At 43.8% G+C, this 19576-nt stretch overlaps 1 long non-coding RNA gene across 1 annotated transcript; it reads left to right on the top strand.

Annotated features, from left to right (window-relative positions):
- Positions 1 to 2313: 2313 nt before the first annotated feature.
- LOC109298217 lies at positions 2314 to 10873 on the top strand. The gene is made up of 3 exons (XR_002097537.1): positions 2314 to 2324; positions 10716 to 10722; positions 10783 to 10873. It is a non-coding gene; the product is annotated as an uncharacterized LOC109298217 (long non-coding RNA).
- The last annotated feature ends 8703 nt before the right edge of the window (positions 10874 to 19576 follow it).

The following is a 19576-nucleotide window of genomic DNA, read 5'->3' as shown; positions in this document are numbered from 1 at the left end:
TAACTACAGGATTGCAACAAAAAAAGGCACTTTAAGCAATTGATACAAAGTTAGAGAGAGAACCAGGGTCAAAGCTGGGAGAAGTCATGATTCCCTTATTCCCAGCCCTGTTTGTAGGGCTTCCCTCCACAGAAAGTTAAAACAGTGCTGTCCTCATTTATGTCCACATTTCCAATATGCCTTTTCTTTTTAAATCTACTCTGTGGAAGCAAATAATGTTTTATGACAGTAATAATGTTTACAGTAAAAGCAATGGTGGTTAAACCCTTTAAAAACTAAAATAATCCTTTCTACTCTGCTCCTGCACTGGTTTTGGTCTCTGCAGACAGAAACTGCTCTTTAAAAAGCTTTTAAAGGTTTTGCGCTATGACTCGAATTAATATTTGGCTGCCACCCAAGGGAAGGAGTTTCCCTTCAGAAGAATAGGAGCTCCCTGGTGATAGCTATGAATAGAAGGAGAAAACACACACAGCTAACTCTTGATATGCAGCAATTCCAGTTCTGGGACTCATGGCCAGTTCAGCCCCCACTGCCACCATCAGTGTAGTCATAGAGGGATTTCAGAGCCCCCACTCTGTAAGACTAAAACTGCAGTGACGTTCACTGCTCATACTGCACTGCTACAAAGAGCACAGGATAAACTGCTCTGGACAAACTAAGATGCATGTCTAGAGCATTATTCTGAACCCCTTGGGAAACAGGAAGGGTTTTTCCTCTTTGCAAGTTCCTTGGGCTGGGACACATAGCAGATGCTTACATCCTATTTAGCAAGAAGACTCCTTTCCATTATTTTCCTAACTCCCCCAACAAACACCCCTTCCCTCTACTCAGAGCAGACTCTCTTGTAATCTCCATTGCATGAAACAACCTTCCACTGCCTCAGAGAACAGCTTCAGGGAGAGGTGTTGTGAAACGCAAGATGCACAGTTAGGGTTTGTTTGCTTTTCAGGTTTGCTGCTGCCACGGCTTTGCTGAGGAAACACAGAACCCTACCAGTGTCACGGCACACGGTAGCAGAAGGGGTTTTCCGATTGCTTCACTACACTACCTCTCCAAACAACAGTAGTTCTGGTGGCAGAAGCTCACCCGTTGGTAGAGCTGTATCAAGATAGGAAGTTTTGCTGGCAGAGCTGCATCAGTGAGGGACAGATCTTTTCACACCCTCTTCCTGGCCAGCACAACTATTCTGGCAAGACTGTAGCAAGACCAAGCCTTACTCTTGGGTCACGTACCAAACAAACCAACCGAGAAGATTCTGAGGAGGGCTCAGGATTCACTGGAGGTCTGTTGAGTGTTGCACTGTGTGGTGGTTTTGTGCTCTGGAGAAATCCCTTTCAGAGAATGAAATAACAATCGGCTTGTGTGTGCAAATAAGCCTTTTCCTTTTTTGGTTTTTTATCCAAGTTGTAGCAAGCTTGGGGCTCCAACTTCAGAGTCAGGCATTCCCTGGTGGTCAGCTCTGTCTCTTACACTCTTGACCATGAAGCTGTGTGCCCCCGAAGGCTGGGGGGCACGGTGACCACTCGCAGGCAGCAGCAGGGGCAGGGAGCTCCCACAGGCAGCCACAGCGATGTTGGTGGTGGGGGGCGGTCGCGACCAACGGTTAGCGACCACCCGCATACGCCGCTAGCAGCAACGGCCAGCAATGATCAAGGATCACCCACAGACGCCACCGACGGTGTTGGCAGTGAGGGGTGGGAGGTGACAAGCGGCGACTGCCTCCAGGTGTTGCTGGCAGAGTTGGCGGCGCTTTTTGCAGGGGGTGCACTGCCAAGCCCAGGGGGTGCCCATGTGCACCCCCTACACATCACCAATGCTCTTGATGCAACAATAATGAACTCAGGAGGCTGTCTCTAGAGGCTAGGGTAGCTCCTTTTGGTGCCTTCCCTCTAAGCACAGCCCTCAGGGCTTCTCTGCCCAAATCACAGGCATCAGGGACTCTGCCTCACACAGTTGTTCAGGCCTGCCTTATAGGTACTAACCATGACTCTACAAGCCCTATGCATGTTAGGGGCACTAATTGTGGCCTCCAGCTTCCCCCATAGCCATAAGGATATGCCACGAGGATGTCACTCTAATCTCTTTCAACAGGCCCTCTGGTTCTGTTTGTGTAACAATTTACACCCTGCCCATCAGGTCCCTGGCCCTGGCAGGGCCACTGCCTTTCTGTCATACTTTCTGCCTTTCTGCCAATACTTTGAACCTTCTAAAGCTCAAAGCAGAGTGCCTCCCAGGCATCCCCTCTGGCCTCCCTGTAGCCACAACCTGAGCCTCCAATCAAAAAGAAACAAAATACCAAACTCAAATTTTCAACCCCATCTTAGGTCTCTATACTGCTGCCAGACCCCACCCTAAGCAGCTGGTTCCACCCAGCCTCCAAGTCTGCAGCTTCTTTTCTAGCAACCTAGAAGCATCTCTTCCTGTAGCGGCCAGGGCCACACTGCCTGCTTTGGCCCAGGAGCCAGGGTTTATACTCCTTGAGCCTCGCCCCTTCTGGTCAGATTCCTCCCTGACCATGCACAAATGCCTCTCCTTGTGTCAATGGGCAGTCTGCTCTCATCTGCTGCCATCTGTCTACCAGCTCTGCATCTCCCTTTGAGCATGCCTCTGGGTTCTGCCTAGTTCTTACTGCAGATCCACTTGCTCCCAAGTAGTCACCTATAGCTTTGGAGCTCTTGCCTTTACACTTCTTCAGCTGCTTACTTGTTGGCAGCTGATGATTGCTGAGCTCCCTTTTCCTTATTAAAGTAACAGGAGCCCTTGCTCTCTGTTACACAAGTCTCCTGCCACGAAAAGCCAGTTCACTAGCCAATTGCACCACCTAGCATCATCTGGAGGAATTTTCAGTACCATAACATTTTGAGGCATTTTTATCTTCCTTGAAAAGGAGATACTTCTCACAGTCTCAACTCCTTGTCTTTAACTAACGTCTTTATTTTTCCTTCAAAATTTGTTCTAAGAGGTTGCACATTACTCAGGTCAAAATATTAGCCCCGCAGTTGTTCTGATCTCATTCCCTGACCATCCCCACCCCTTCTCAAATATAAATACTATGTTTTCTATTGTTTGCTCATATCTTACCATCCCTAGCTCCCAGATCTGCAATTTCAACTGCCCTTCCTGTATTCTGGGATGGAGATTTGTCAGTCATCCCAAAATGTAGTTTTATGAAACATCTTGCGTTCTGCTTCCCCCTCAAATTTGGTGATTCCATGACCTCATCCCGTTATTGCTCCTGCTTTTGATCCAATAGGCAACACATCATTGTCTTTACTGAAAATTGAGCCAAAGTATTCATTTCCAACTGGAGCAATTACCTTTAATCTTGACTTCATCCTCATGACAAGAATACCCCTACTTCTTTGCAAAGTCTAATTCAACTAGACTCAGGACTATATCTCAACACTTCTTGACTTCTACAATATCTTCCTTTAAAGATAAGTATTTTTTCCCCAACTCCCTAGGGCTGTCTGTCCCTATCCTTTTTATAGATTTCATAGATTTAATAGACATTAGGGCTGGAAGGGACCTCGGAAAATCATTGAGTCCAGCCCCCCCACCCAAGGGGCAGGAAGTCAGCTGGGGTCATAGGATCCCAGCAAGATAAGCATCCAATTTGCTCTTGAAGGTGTTCAATGTAGGTGCTTGGAGCACCTCCAATGGCAGGCTGTTCCAGACCTTGGGGGCTCAGATGGTAAAGAAATTCTTCCTTATGTCCAGCCTGAAATGGCCTTGCAGTAGTTTATGACTGTTCAACCTCATCATCCCCTGGGGCGCTCTGGTGAACAAACGTTCCCCCAAATCCTGGTGGTCACCCCTGATAAACTTACAGGTGGCTATCAGATCACCCCTGAGCCTACGCTTTTCTAGGCTAAAGAGTCCCATCGCTCTCCGCCTGTCGTCGTAAGGTCTGGTTTCCTGACCTCTGATCATGCGCATGGCTCTTCTCTGGACTCTCTCAGGCTTCTCCACATCCTTTTTGAATTGTGGAGCCCAAAACTGGATGCAGTACTCCAGCTGCAGCCTCACCAAGGCTGAGTACAAGGGGAGAATGATGTCCCAGGATTTTAATAGTTTTCCTGTTAAGTCTAAGCTTCCCCTTACCAGTTTTTCATCTGACCTTGGGATGCAAGACTGCATAATTTCTGGACCTTTGACAGACATTCCAAGCCTGTGCTACAGGCCACCTCTAAATTCAAATCCCTAAGCTCCCCTATCCAGTTGTCTTTGCCATTTCCCTAATTTATCAAAAATCTGTTTTTTGAAATTGAAAACCTTAGTTATAAACAGTGTGAGTCCTGGCTTAGTCATAATATTGATTACGCATGCATAGGATGGCTAGAGGTTAGAAGTCTCTGGAGCATCTAAACTTCTGACCTTGATGACGCTATGACTTACTTAGGAAACTGAGGCATGCGCAGTTGAAACCTTGTCACAACAACAGAGCGTGGAAAATTATGTTAATAAGTTTGTGTGGTAATAATGAATGTGACTGGTCCACAAAAAGTGATGCAACTGATTGATTGCAATGAGTAAGTTGAAATCCCATTGGACAGGGACCTGGCAGCAGGCCCTGCAGCCTGTGTCACTGCTCTTGACTGCCACCACTGGTAACAGGTCAATATTGCTCTCTGTACATACGTTGTGTTCAATGGTTGTTGATTAGTTCATGTTGTTATGATTGTTGATACCTTTAGCTTATAATACAGATTTGCTCATGAACAGTAGTGGGCCTCAGTGTGGGGCTAGGCCGCAGGCCAACACTCTGAGGGATTCACCCTTTCAGGTGCAATCAAATCATAGACCCCTGCTACTGTAGAGGCCTAACAAACCTCTGCCCATGTAATTACCACAGCCCTTGTGCCAGGCCAGTCTTCAATAAATCTATTCTATTTATCATTTCTTTAACTTTAACCTGAATTGATTTATGATTGTTTGGTTCAAGGTTATTTTCTGTGACCAGATCTCCTATAATGTCTTCCCTACTTATCAAAACTACATCTGAGATAGCATCAGCTCTTGCTGGCTTAGTGACTCAAATAAATCTATAGCTAGAACATGCTGGGATAGCTGGGTTCTACCAGTATTACAGTATTTATTCTCTGATCTGTATCTGGAAAATCCATGGCTATCCTAATGACAATTCCTAACTGTATTTCTCTCTAGTAATTTTACAGAGCTCTCTATCCATATCGAACTAGTAAGGTGGGTCATGGGGAGTCCTGGTCTTGGGATCAGAGGAGGGGCAGCCCCAAGTCTTGGTTTGGGACCCACAGCTGCCCCCTGTCCAACCTCAAAAATCAGGGCAGTAGTACCCCAGACAGCGGCTGCCCTTGTCTGATCCTGATAATCAGCTGATCATTAGGCTCAGCATTGGGCAGCCCTGGCAACCAGCAATTGTGAGACTGGGGCCTAGAAAATATTATGCCCCACCCCCCAAATTCCTCAGGCTGCCCAACTGAACAACTGCCTTAACATCTGCCAGCAGCCTCAGTCTGCTACTTCTCCCACCCCAGTATGGCTGCTGTCCCCTCTGTATTTAAGTCATGACCCACACTCTGCTACTTGGGACATGACAAGAAACTGAAAAAAAATACTAAAAGTTTAGGAATGTAAGTCCTATTCTCAGGCACTTGGTACTCTCCAGTATTTAGATATCCAATTTCTACCAAAATCCTGTTCAGTTTAAAATCTAAGCCAAAGTTGCTTTTGAAAAATGAGACTTGGGGAAACAATTTCAGAATCTTTAAAGACTCTACATGAGTATCCATTTGTAGCTAATTGCATCTAAATGTAAGGACTGATGGATATGTAAAGTATCTGAATTCTACCTTTATTCCCCCCCACACAAACCTGGAAAGTAAGACACACAAACTAGGTAGACACATTCTGGTACCTGCAGGAAATGCCATCTACTGTTGCTACATAGAAGTAGTTAGCTGGTGTCTTTACAAGTGCCTGTATCCAGGTGCTCTAAGATACAAATCTCCCTAGCAGCATGTGCACATAACTCACATTAACGTGAATGGAATTTATATCCAATAGAGAATATAGACTTACAGTTACTGTTCAATCAATGCAAAGTGGTCAGATGTTTTGCAGTCATGTGGAAAATTTGTTAGGGTTCTCATTACAACTAAAGCAATTGCATGCTGCCCTTCTGGTTAAATAACCTAAACAGAGCTGAAAAACCTATACATTCAGGAGAGAAAGAAGAGAGAAACTAAAGTCCTGTCTATAAGATAAATGTACCATGCTTAAGAGCTGCATCCTCAAGCATAGTGCACCAATCTCTACAGGGCATATCCTAAACTAGAAGCAGTGTAGCTGTGTCCATGCAGTCCATGAGTGGGCTAATTAGCATACATGTGTGACAGTGAGAATTCACAGTAGTTAATCATGTTAATCTGAAGTCAAACAGAAGCCAGGGTAGATCTGTACTTTATAGACTAACTAAAGCAAGAGTGTACTAGTCTGCCTTTAGCTTATTATCCTACATGCAGCATCACATGGGGGCAACTACAATACTTCCAGGTTTAAACGGCAGCTCCCTGGCAGCAGTGGAACATGCCTGAGATCACCACTCCGGAGAAAAGTAAGTTTACTATGGCCCAAGTTTTCAACAGACTTTACCCTAGCCTTCTCTCTCCCCCACTGGCTGGACATCAGACTTCAGGATGATGTTGCCTGCTGCTCTGCAGGCTTCACTTAACTGCTGACAAAAATACCCTTTTGTAAACTTCAGAAGCATGAAGCCTAATATGGAGGCTTTGTTAAAAAGCCTGTTTGATGCTGGGTTCCAGGCAACTGTAGCTAAACGCGTGGACAGATATAAAAATTAAAGCAGTTCAAATGCCTCTGAGAAGTTTCAAAAGGCCACTTGGAATGGAGTACTGTGGAGTATTTCACTTTTTGTTATGCCTGTGCAGAGAGAGAAAGTAAGTATATAGCCTGCCAGCTGTCCTGCCACCAGTCCCACTCCAACTAAGACCTCTGCCCCCTTCCAGAATCAGACTTACCTCTTTGGTGTCCCCCCTTGCCAGACTCACGCTGATTCCTAGAGCCATTGTTGAAGCCCCTCCAGTCACAATCTACCTCTCCACTTGGCTGAGAAGAGGAGAGGAGAGGACAGAGAACGGATTGGAGCTAGAATGCCAGAATCCTGCCAACAGGGCCTAGGAGCCCCTATCTTCCCCGCCCCCCACTTACCTCTCTGCTCCCCTATCTCCTCTATTTCCTATCCCTGTAGCTGGTGCTAGAGGAGGCTGCAGCATTTTGAAACATTCCACCCACGGAAAGCACAGGGGCTGTATGCATGTCCACAGGGTGAAACGCTTCTTTTATGAAATGTTTCATTTGGAAACGTTTCAATTGTTACATCTATCCATATCCTAAAGCACACTGCAAATGTTGAAGCTACAGCCATTCCGGTTTTGAAGCTTTTTCTACCTTTTTCCCTTTTATAAGGAATTCTGGAGTGGCTTTAGGGACTGCTGTGAAAAGACTAAAGGAAAGCCTGCAATAAAAAGTATAGCAGAATATTAAAAGGCAGATTATTCTTCAGGTATGTGGGTGGCTATATGGCTGTGCTGAAATAATAAAGTAATACAGGTTCAGAAGAAACAAGCACCCTCCCTTTTGCAGCAACAGATGGATGCCTACGTAATTTCAGCTATTAATACTGAATTGTTATGGGCTCTACTGCCAGAGTGCACTTAAATGTTTGAAAAAAGTAGCTTTTTATTGTTACAGAAATCGGTTTGCTCAAAGTTATCCTGAACTATTTGTTTACCTCTGCAAAAGTCAGCAATAGAAATTCCTAGAATACTTCTAATCAGAACACATTTGTAAATGAATGTATACTGACTGGCAGCAAATTCTTTCAGTTCGGCTCAGAAATGGCCTGACTGTTTTGATCCTTTAAAAAAAAAAAAAAAATATCAGTCTACTATTTAACATATTAGCTTTAAAGAAAATTAATTTCACTGAAGAAATGTGTGGCAGAATCACTGGATACACTACATTAGAACATATTACGTTCAAGGAATGGCATATGTTTTGATGTTTCTTGCAACATAAAGGTCACTTGTTTATTGCTACACTATAGGCTATATTCCATAACATCAATAATCTTATTGTTGGCATCAATTAAAAAACCCCCACAGGAAACATTCCAGATGGAGTTTGCATTCCAGTGTTGGGTTTTAAAAAAGAAATATTCCCCCTATGTGTCAGCCACTTACATAATTTTGTGGTGAACAGAATTTCCTCTACGTAGTTACTAGGGGTGCACCAATAGAGATTTTTTGGGCTGATACCGATGGCCGATTTTTAACGAGCCATATCAGCCGATATTGATCTGATTGGCGATATGCAGCCCGGCAGCTTGGAGAGCAGCATCTGACTGGTAAGTCTGTTGTGGAGGAAGGGAGGAGGAAGGAAAGGGACTGTGGGAGGGGGTAGATCGAAACCCCGTGGTGAGGGAGGGAGTGGGGCTGTGGCACAGGCAGGTGCTGCACAACTGGGGCATCGTGCAGGACAGAGCCATAAGCAGCTTGTCCAGAGGGTGCAGGGAGCAGCTCCCACTGCTACGTGCACCCCAGGAGGGCATGGGGGTGTGTGCCCCCAGATCTGTGTGCAGGGCAAGGGTGGGCTGCTACTGTGGGCTGGGCTCTTCCTGGCAGGGGGCTGGGCAGCGGCAGTGCTGGGAGGGTGGCTGTGGGGGAGGGGGCTGCAGCCACCCCAAAATTTGCTGCAGCCCCCCTTCCAGAGTCACCACCTACTCCTGTGTGCAACCTTAACCTGAGCACAGATCCAGAGGCACACACCCCCATGACCTCCTGGGTTGTCCGTAGCAGCAGGAGCCACCACACATTCCCTGCACCCCCCAGAAGGGCTGCTCGTGGCTCCATCCCATGGCCTGCCCTGGCTGTGCAGCACCTGCCCCAGCTGCAGCCCTACTTCCTCCCTCACCACAGAGGCTCGATCTGCCACCCCAGCCTTTCCTCACAACAGACTTACCAGCTGGACCCGGCTGTTCTCCATGCTGCCAGGTTGTGCTCCTGGCCACTTACATGCTGTGCTGTGGCTGCACGCATTTATCAGTGATATTATCGGCCACATCAGCCAAAAAAAGCTGATGTCAGTTTTCCTTATATCGGTGCCAATCCAATACGGGACTGATCTATTGGTACACCTCTAGTAGTTACTGTAGGCAGCTGCCTTCATCCAAGGATCTCAAACACCTTACAAAAGGGGACGGGTATTAAACATTATCTCCATTTTTACAGAAGTCACACCTTTTACTTTTTACCTTTCACTTTTTCTGCCAGGGTTTGGGATAATCCAAGATGGGAGCTATGTTTGTTTTGCTCCATAGTACCATTTGATTGCTGCTGTGCTTCACTAATAATCCCCAGTAGATGCCAAATACAGAAAAGTGGTACAGACTTGGAGGGTCTGATCCTACACCCCAATTCCTGCAAGCAGCTCCATCACAGTCAACAGGGCTTTCTCAGATAGAACCCCAAGACTGGGCCCTGCCAAAAAGTTTCCAGGACTCTTGTTTTGCATCGTGTAACCCTGCAAGTGTGTAAAAACAGTAATTCTGCAGAAGACATACCAGCTGAGAAAATGAACCTATTTTTCAGCCTGTCAACTTTTTTCACCCCAACTGCTATACTTCCAAAAGAGTAGGGCAATAAGATACATTTTTCATAACCAAGGACCTCTACCTGTGTGTCAAGTGTTGACCATTTGGGCTGCAATTAATACTAACAATGTACCAGAACTGAGATTAGATCCCTTCATATCATCCAATACCATTGTTACCAGACAAGGTAGAAACAGAGCAGCTAAGGAGACAAAAGATACAGAGTTAAAAAAGACTGGAGCAGGATAGAACATTGATGTTGTTTGGTAGATCTCCAACTGACCAAAAACAGATATGCCAATACATTCTAGATATTGTTCTAGAAACTCTGGATGTAACTCTGGATACAAAAAACTTATTGTTCCAACAACTTAGAGATGAACTTCAGACACCCATTTGTTCACTGCAAAAACAAAGAGCAAACCAATACACACCAATCAATTTGACATCAAACATAGAACCTGCCATACCAGAGCAGATCCAATGATTTATTTTTGACAGTAGCCAATACCAGACACATTAAGGAGCTAGAAGATACTGCACATTTGCCTAACGTGGAATAACTTAAATATATGTTTTCTGAATCCCCATAATAATGTACTTAATTGTTTTTCTCCAGCATAAGGGTACATAGCTCTTAAAAATTATAACTGATCTTGTGTAGTTATGGAAGTAGTCATCTACATAAATATTTAATTGGTTGAGCTCACAAAGGTTATACATTCATGCTAATACTTATCTATGCAAGAAACACTAACTTTTGAACACCCTTTCTGATCAATTCCAAAAATTCAAGGAACATTCTAGGCATCACTGGCCAGAACTGGACTGATTCAGGAAAAGACATTTTGAAGTAGAATATTGTAGGAAACTGCCATCTGTTTAGCACTTCTTATAATTCTGTAATTGTCTACAGATCAAACACAAGGCTGACGGAATCCATTAATATCTTCTAGCATGACAACACCCACATCTCGGCTTTGGTTATCCTTTCAGAAAGTTTAATATGTTGATAGCCTGAATGACTCATGTCCCAGGCAGAAAAAAAGACAAAGAATCATAGAAGTGGGGTTGGAAGGGACCTTATAGATCTTCAAGTCCAACCCCCCGCCTGAGCAGAGATTACTGAGCTGCTGGTTACTACTTGTCAAGTGCAGCACCCTGCACTTGTCAGTATTGAAACGCATCCTGTTTTTGTTAGCCCACCCCTGTAACCTATCCAGGTGATTGGACATAATTGGAGAATGGTGGGCAAAGGGTAAATAAAATAACTGCTTGCTTATTAGTTCCTCACAAATTGGTAGAGAGGAGAAAAGGGGACTCCTTGTGAAGAGGAGGACACAGTAGAGAGATGCATATATAGCCTCTGCTTGGGAAAAAGTAAGGGGCATACAGAACCAGAGAGAAGACAAGACAAGGTGGCAGGAAAAAGAATTATAGGAAGTCTCACCTAAAATAACGAAGAAAGGGCAAAGCACAAACAGCTTTCTGTGTAACCTGAAGCAGCACTTCTCTGTTTTTTGACTCAAGGCACCCCTCTATCACTTTACTCAATTTTCTCAAAACTACAGTGCATAACAGATAAAACTGGGCAAAAGAGAAAATTGGGGTGACTAGCTATTTTATTCAATAATAAACTGGTTTTTGGTTTCTCCAGATGATCAGGAAAGCATTCACACAGTCGCTATACAACGTCTTATCTGCTCAAGTACTATCAGTCAGCTTTGGGCACTATTTAATCCTGTATTGCTCCATGAGGGGAACTGGAAGTCAACCAAGCCTGCAGCTGAAAGAGTTTGAAAGTCCTGGGATAACATTGGGAATAAACTGAATGCAGACAGGAGTGCCCCACCTACTGCAGCCACTTCCTGACACAGCCTCATACACATCTCTTGGAAACAGGCATGCAGGACATTTCCATGAGGTGGTGACACAGCAGCCTGGAGATAAATCCTGGAAGAAGTTCTTATGCAATCTTTCATAGATTCAGAGATGTCAGGGTTGGAAAGGACCTTAAAGGATTGAGTCCGACCCCCTGCCAGTGGCAAGAAAAAGTGCCAGGGTCATTTGACCCCAGCCAGGTGCTTCTCTAGTCTCCTCTTGAAGACCCCCAAGGTAGGGGAGAGCACCACCTTCCTTGGAAGCCGGATCCAGATTCTGGTGACCCCAACCGTGAAGAAGTTATTTCTGATGACCAAACTAAACCTACTCTCTATCAGTTTGTGGCCATTGTTTCTGGTTATTCCAAGGGGTGCTGTGGTAAACAGAGCATCTCCTATTACCTGCTTCCCCCACCCCCCGTGAGTTTGTATACTGCCAAAAGATCCCTTCTCAGCCTTCTCTTACTGAGGCTGAAAAGATCCAGTCCCTTACCTTTTCCTCATCAGGCCTTCATTCGCCATACGAGTGGCCCTCCTCTGGACCCTCTCAAGGTCATCCACATCCTTCTTAAATTGCAGCACCCAGAATTGGATGCAGTACTCTAGGTGCGGCCTGACCAGTGCTGCATAGAAGGGAAGCATCACCTCCCTAGACCTACTCATGATGCACCTACTAATGCATGACAAAGTGCGGTTAGCTCTGCTAATCACTTCGCCACATTGACGACTCATATTCATCTTAAAGTCGACAATGACTCCGAGATCTCTTTCTGCCACTGTGCTGCTGAGGTCATCCCCCAACCTATAGCTGTGCTGGTGATTCCCTCTCCTTAGGTACAGCACCTTGCACTTGTCCTTGTTGAACTGCATCCTATTGTTCTCTGCCCACTTCTCTAACCTGTCCAGGTCCGCCTGGATTTGGTTTCTTCCCATCAGTGCATTTGCTTTGCCCCGTAGTTTGGTGTCATCTGTGAATTTGGACAGAGTTCTTTCTACACCCTCATCCAGGTCACTGATGAAGATATTGAACAGCACTGGCCCAAGGACCAAGCCCTGGGAGACCCCACTGCCCACATCTTTTGAGGTCAATACCATCCCGGCCACCACCACTCTCTGGATATGACCCTTAAGCCAATTTGCCACCCACATAACTGTGTAATAGTCTATGGCACAGCCATTCAATTTGTTTATAAGAATAGGATGGGATACCATGCCGAAGGCCTTCTTAAAGTCCAAGTAGATGACATCTACCTCGACTCCTGCATCTAAGCTTTTAGTGACCTGGTCATAAAAAGAAACAAGGTTAGTTAGACAGGATCTACCTGCTATGAACCTGTGCTGGTTGCCCTTCAGCATTATATTATCTGCTGGACTCTTACAAAATCCAATGTGATCCTTGATAATTTTTTCAAGGGTTTTCCCAAGTATAGAGGAGGTGAGACTAACCAGTCTATAGTTACCCGGATCTTCCTTCCTCCCCTTCTTGAAAATAGGGACCACATTGGTCCTTTTCTAGTCCTCTGGGACCTCACCTGAGCACCATGAGCGCTCAAACAGCTGTGCCAGTGGCTCTCCTATGACACTGGCTAATTCTTTCAGCACCCTTGGATGGAGCTCATCTGGTCCCACTGATTTAAACACATCCAGTCCCTCCAAGTGTCTCTTTACTAGGTCGGTGTTGACAGTTGGTGGGCTGGTGTTTCTCCTGCTTCTGTCAGTAGTGCATTTAAAAGATTTGTCTAGATCCAAGCTCAAGAATACAGAGGCAAAAAACTCATCGAAGAGCTCTGCTTTGTCCCTCCTATCTGTCACCAACTGCCCTTGTCTATCCTGTAGGGGTCCTATGCTGCCCTGCGCCTTCTTTTTGCTCCCTATATACCGAAAGGACTTTTTGGTGTCCTTAATTTTTGTCACCAGCCTGAGCTGTAATGCTGCTTTGGCCTTCCTAACTGATTCCCTGCAAGTGTGAGCCAAGGAGGTATACTCCTCCTTGGTAGCTACCCCCTGCTTCCACAGCCTGTATGCCCCCTTTTTTGCCCTTAGGCTTTCCTAGATTTCCCTGTTTAGCCAGGAGGTTTCTTGGTCCCTTTTTCCCCTTTTCTACACAGTGGGATTGCCTCCTTCTGCAGCCTAAGGATCACTTCTTTGAGGAATGACCACCTTTCCTGGACCCCCTTTTTGTCCATGCTCCATTAGTCCACTGACTAATCTTCTAAGCACCCTGACATCAGCCTTTCTGAAATCTAGCACTTCTGCCCTGCTGGTTACTTTTCTCACCCTTCACCGGACAGTGAATTCAATCAGTTGATGGTCACTATTCCCTAGGTTGCCTTGTATGTGCAGATCCCCCACCAGGTCATCCCTCATAGCCAGCACCAAGTCCAGCAAGGTGTTCCCCCTAGTGGGACTGTATACCTCCTCCGTTAGGTGGAAGTCCTGTATGCATGTTAAGAACCTACATGAGTGATTAGTTCTGGCTGACTGCTCCTCCCAGCAGATGTCAGGATAGTTTAGGTCACCCATGACAACTATATCTCTTAACTGTACAGCCTTCGAGAGCTGCCCAGAGAATTCCAGGTCCAGCTCATCATCCTGGTGTGGCAGTCTATAGTAGACTCCCACTACCAAGTCCCTTTCCCCTTGACTCTTGTATCTTAACCCACAGTACCTCAGCTTGGCCCCTCTCTGATTCCATCTTGATTATAAAAGATGTATATTGCTCCAGCTCTGACCCAGCCAGGCATCATCAGCAGTGGCAGCTCCAGTCCCATCCCAGGACAGGCAATGGGTGCAGCTATGACCTTGGGCCTGGGTCAGGGCCAGAGCTAGAGCCATACCAGCTCCTCTGCTGCTGTGTAATCCTTCCTATGCTCCCACCTTATACTACACCATCTTCCCTGCCCTTTTCCCATCACCATCCCCTCCCCCAGGCTGTGCAATTCCTCCCTCACACTGCCCCCTGGGCCCTGTCCCATGCAATCTCCTGAGTCTCTGCCCATACCACATAGCCTCCCCTGCATGAGAGCAGAAACAGCCATCTGCCCTGGGCTAGCACTCAAATCCAAGACAAGGGGTTCTCCCCACCCCATGTTGAATGAGGACTGGATTTAAGGAAATATGGTACATTTCCTCTGCAAGGGGATTCCCAGGACATACAATAAGCAAATAAACTTCCTCCCCTATAAGGCACCATAAACTGTGACTAGGTTTGGTTGGGCAAACATTTTTGGACAACTGACGCAAGACAAAGGGTGGGGATGCCTGTTCACTCACAACTTGTGCCACCATAAAAAATTTTATGGTGGCATGACAGCGATGTTTGTTTGCACCCTGGTTACACAAAGGGGACATAATGGGACAATAGCAAGACAACTGTTTGCACAGATTCTGTTACTTTGGAAATGAATTTGTCCATGCTAACACAACAGTGTATTTCCCAGTGGATGAAAATAAGAGCAACTCCAGTGGGTGCACATGTAGAATTCTCAGTAAGACTACATATGTGGGTGCAGCAGTTAAGGTATACAGACAGAAGGCCCAGGTTCAACACTGAACTGCTCCTAGGTGCTGACAGACTCTGTTGGGTTTCCTTTTTAACCCTCATTTTAACATCAAGAATGCAAGGCTAAAATGCAGACAATTAGTCTAAACGCATCCAAAAGTTCTTTGTGGTCATTTGTTAAAAATCATTATCTTGCAATGTAACACCTTCAAATACCATAACTTCTTGCACATCACACATGTCTGAATAAAATATATGCCTTGTTTTCAGAAGGCAGAATGTAGGGGGGGGAAAAGAGTTTTTCCAAAGTCACGGCCAACCGCATGACAGAGAAAGTCCTCCTGGAAACATTGACTGTCCAGGAAGTGTGGCATCCCAGCACTGTCTCGATGAGGAAACAGGGACTTCCTGATGTGGCAAGACAGCAACAAAGCTAGGCTCCAGACCCTTGGAAGAGCAGTAGCAAGACTGTTATTTCTTTAAAAGTTTGTGTAAATAATATTGTTTCCACACCACGAGCCTCACCAAGATACCACAGAGTACAGAGCTGCTCACTCACCTTCAGCCAGCTCAGTGACACTTTAGCCAGAAGCTACTGCCTCACCAGCAGTTGCGGGAAGATTAACACTGGACTCTGAACTTGCTCTTTGCAGCTCCGGGGAGAAGTGGCAGCCATCCTGGTGGCCATGATGCACAGAATCCGTTTGCTCTATTCTACCCTGCTTCTATTCCAGGGGGTGGAAATCAGCTTTCTCATTTAAGATACTGGATTGTGGAGGTCTGATCTGGGAGGAAAAGGTGCATATGGTATGCAAGTAAATACAGTATTGTTATATTACAAAACTGCTGAGGAGTTCTGACCTAAGAAAGTGGTTATAGAAAAGGAGAAAGAAGAGAGAGATTCACAATACACACAAGCTTAATAAAACCTGCTCCTTTATTCTTATTTAGAGATACACAAATATCTGCAAATGACTTATACACGGGAAAACAAGAACACCACACGTCACAATGTTCAGTGTTCCTTAGTTCAAAATACTCTCCCAGTAACTTAAATTCTTCAAAGGTAAGAACTGAAGGTTTTTGGATCTACTAGAAGACATTACTGGCAGTCTGTTCCTGGGTCAAGTCGTACTGCTATTGCTGAAGAGATATTAAACACTGCTACAGACAATACCAGTTATTGTAGCTGTGTGCCAAAAATCCCAAAGGATGAACACTAACAATTCTCTAACTATATGAGATATTATTATTTTATATCCTATGCATGTGACTGTATCAAAGACTAGGAAGCATTTCTTGTTATGGATAGCCTGTAACACTGACCTTGAAATTGAATGAATTAATTTTATGAATCCTCAATTAACAGCTACTACAGTAGCCCATTAAGTTCCTTGGGACCTTTCTAAACCCATAGTGACCTAGCCTAACTCATTACCCAACATTTTGTTCTCAAGCCATTACCCATTTTTACTGTTGTCTTCCATGAAGTTGGAACTCTGTTTTTACTCCAAGACACCAGCAGTGGCAGTTCTAAACATGCAATAGGGAAAAAAAAATCATGCTACTTCCAAGAAAAAAAAAAAGAAAAAATGAAGAGAGAAAACAAAGCAGATGTTCTGGCTCACTGAATTTGTCTACTTTAATCAGAATTCCTCAAAAAAATTGAGCCTCTCCACCAGTGCAGAATTATACTAGTTTGTCAGGACTAAGAGATGTGGCATGATAAAAAAGACCAAATAAAACTTATCCTAATGTCCAAAATCCTGAGAAGCTTACTCTGTAATCCATTTGTTTGATTGTTCCATAAAGTGAAAAGAACTAGAGGAAGCACAGGCCCCATGAAAACATTATGAATGAGGAAAGCTTAGTAGTTTAAACTGTGCTTTTATAACATCTCAGGTCAGAATTAGCTCATAACGTCTCCAAACTTTGTTATTTAAACTAAGAAGAGTTTGTAAAATCAATTTAATTTCTGTATAACATACTGCAGTTTTAAAAGTATATTCCTAGTATTAATAATGGATTTGGTCAAAATTATATTTTCACTCAATTTATCTACTCTATATATACAGAAAGTAATGACTGCAAGACATCACAAAGCTAAAACTGAAAAAAAAAAAAACTTTATTCCTGTAATTCCTTATTTCTAACTCCAAAAACACAGAACAGATAAACACGAAATCTGAATCTAAGGTTACTGCTAAGAAAATTTAACAGGGGAAACACATAACTACAATGATGTGCAGCAAAACCTTAATTGCAAATGATTTCACATCAATATGTGACAAACACACGAAACTTAAGGAATAAAAGGGCATGCAGGGGAAAGAAAAAAAAAAAAAAAAATCAATGGACATTCTGAATATCTTAGTTGATGCACTGTATCAATACAAAATACTTCCCTGGAGAAAAACAGATGGATTCTCTTTCAATATTTCTCCTCCTTTTTCTTTTAAGGCCACTCATGATTTTTCCTCTTCTGAGTGTGCAAGCATAGATGTGCAGTCCTTTCAAGAGTTTAGGTTGCAAATTGTTCCTAAACTTTCCTAAGTTCATTAGTTTTGAAAGGAAACGCGCACTATCAATTAGCTTAAAGTTCAGTAACAAAGATTTCCTCTGAACTGCAAACCCTCTACCTTGTTCAAATTTCTAAAGGGATTTCATGCACATCTTAAAAGTCACGTAATATAATAGGGGGCTCTTCAGTACTACGGCACAAAAGGAAGTGCACAAGTTAGGAGACAGGAATTAGTAAAATTAGGTCTTCAAAACACACCACTTTCTGGAACCCAAAGTTTTTGGTAGAATGCAATTAGCCTCAAGGAGAGAGGGAGCTTGTATACCCACGGAAGCAACTGTACAGTAAGATAGGGCATGAATCAACCTTAACTCTCTGCATGAACATCTTGGTATTTAGTATGGATTAAGATCAAGGTAGCTTTTCTTACAATGGCTCTTTGAGGGGATGATGATATTGCTCAATTCTGGCACCAAAACTGCCCATACAGAGATGCAATATATTTGCTATCTCCTGAAACTACTGTAGCTGCCTTAATCATAGCACTGAGCTTATGCCAATAAACTCTCCTTCACTGAGGGCTTATTAATACACATACAGCAGTACATTAAAGGCAGCTAGCTAAACTGCTACCAGTTTGGAAGGTAGCATTTACAAAGTGAATATTGCATCTTTAAGTGTAACAGTACCTAGCTACATAATTGAGTAATACAGATATAGCCTGCAAGCATAAAAGTGTCCAAGTAGAAAGTTAGGATCAGGGTGGAATAGCTAATACACAGTAAATTCACATCGTAACTTACAGCACAGTATTTTTCCCAAGTAGACAAGACCAAAACAGCAGAATATCAGCAGTAATACATGCCCAAGAGGAGAAAACAGAAAATAAATTAAAAGACAAGAATGGAGATTTCCAGTTATAGATGAAGATTTCTTATAGTAGCCATTAAGTGTATAAATTTTGTGGAGACGCACAGGAAAATAAAGATAACAGTAAAGGTAAGGAAAATGCTGCTGGTAACTGTTTTGAAAGTGTTTAGAGTTACTTCTTTTTTAACGCCCAGTGCTACATGACCTGGCAGACTGCCCTTTGGCAGCACCTTTAAAGAGGCTATTTTGTTTGCTAATAACGGGAGTATCCATTAAAAAGGCAGTTACAGGTCTATGGACAAAAAGTGTGACCCTCACTTAAAAGGATAATGGGGATTTAGAAACACCCTCTGAACTAGCGTTCGAACAAAGAAAAGCCTACACACTTTCTATTCATGCTATAAATATAGGAGCGTTTAATTTTTAAAAATCAGTTGCAAGGAGTACATTCTGCTAAGTCATTTGTCTGTACATAGCCTACTCTACCACAACATTTAGATGCTCAAAGGCTACTGTAAGAAATCTTCACCTATAACTGGAAATCTCTATTCTCAAAATGTCTAAGTAATAAAAGTTGCAAGATTAATGTAACAATAATTGCTCTAAAAATTTTCTGTTGTTTTGAACTGAAAGGGTATATGTAACTCCCTACACCATGCTAATTAAAACTCACCAGCAATTTCAGTCTTCTCCATTGTTTTAAATTTAATTCTGAAGCTTTAAAACTACATGCTCAAAAATAAACTGTACACTAAGGGCATGTTCACAACACAACAGTACCAGACAAGGGAGCACTAGCAGGAGGCACACCATGGCCACCCCATTAACACAGTCACCTGAAAAAGAAGTAAACATAGCCTCCTAAGTAGTGCTGGTGCCTGCCAATAAGCTCTCCACACAGTTCTCTCAAAAGACACGCACTCAGCGCAGCATTAAGGTGGCTATAATATTTCAGTTTGGGAGGTACTGTGCAGGGAGTGGACACACTTGCTCGATTGAACATTCATGCCCAGGAGCAGTACTGAAGCAGTGTAGACAAGCCATATATGTCAAACTATAAAATACACATCATTTTCATTCTGTCAAGAACATACTAGTAAGTACTGTTCTGATGTTTGCTACTATAAGTTCTTAATAAAATTAAAAAGGTA

This window comes from Gavialis gangeticus, unplaced genomic scaffold, assembly GCF_001723915.1.
Source record: "Gavialis gangeticus isolate Ggan-Ray unplaced genomic scaffold, GavGan_comp1, whole genome shotgun sequence".
Taxonomy (NCBI): domain Eukaryota; kingdom Metazoa; phylum Chordata; order Crocodylia; family Gavialidae; genus Gavialis; species Gavialis gangeticus.
Note: the sequence above shows the minus strand (reverse complement) of the source record. Positions and strands in the feature narration are given on the sequence as shown.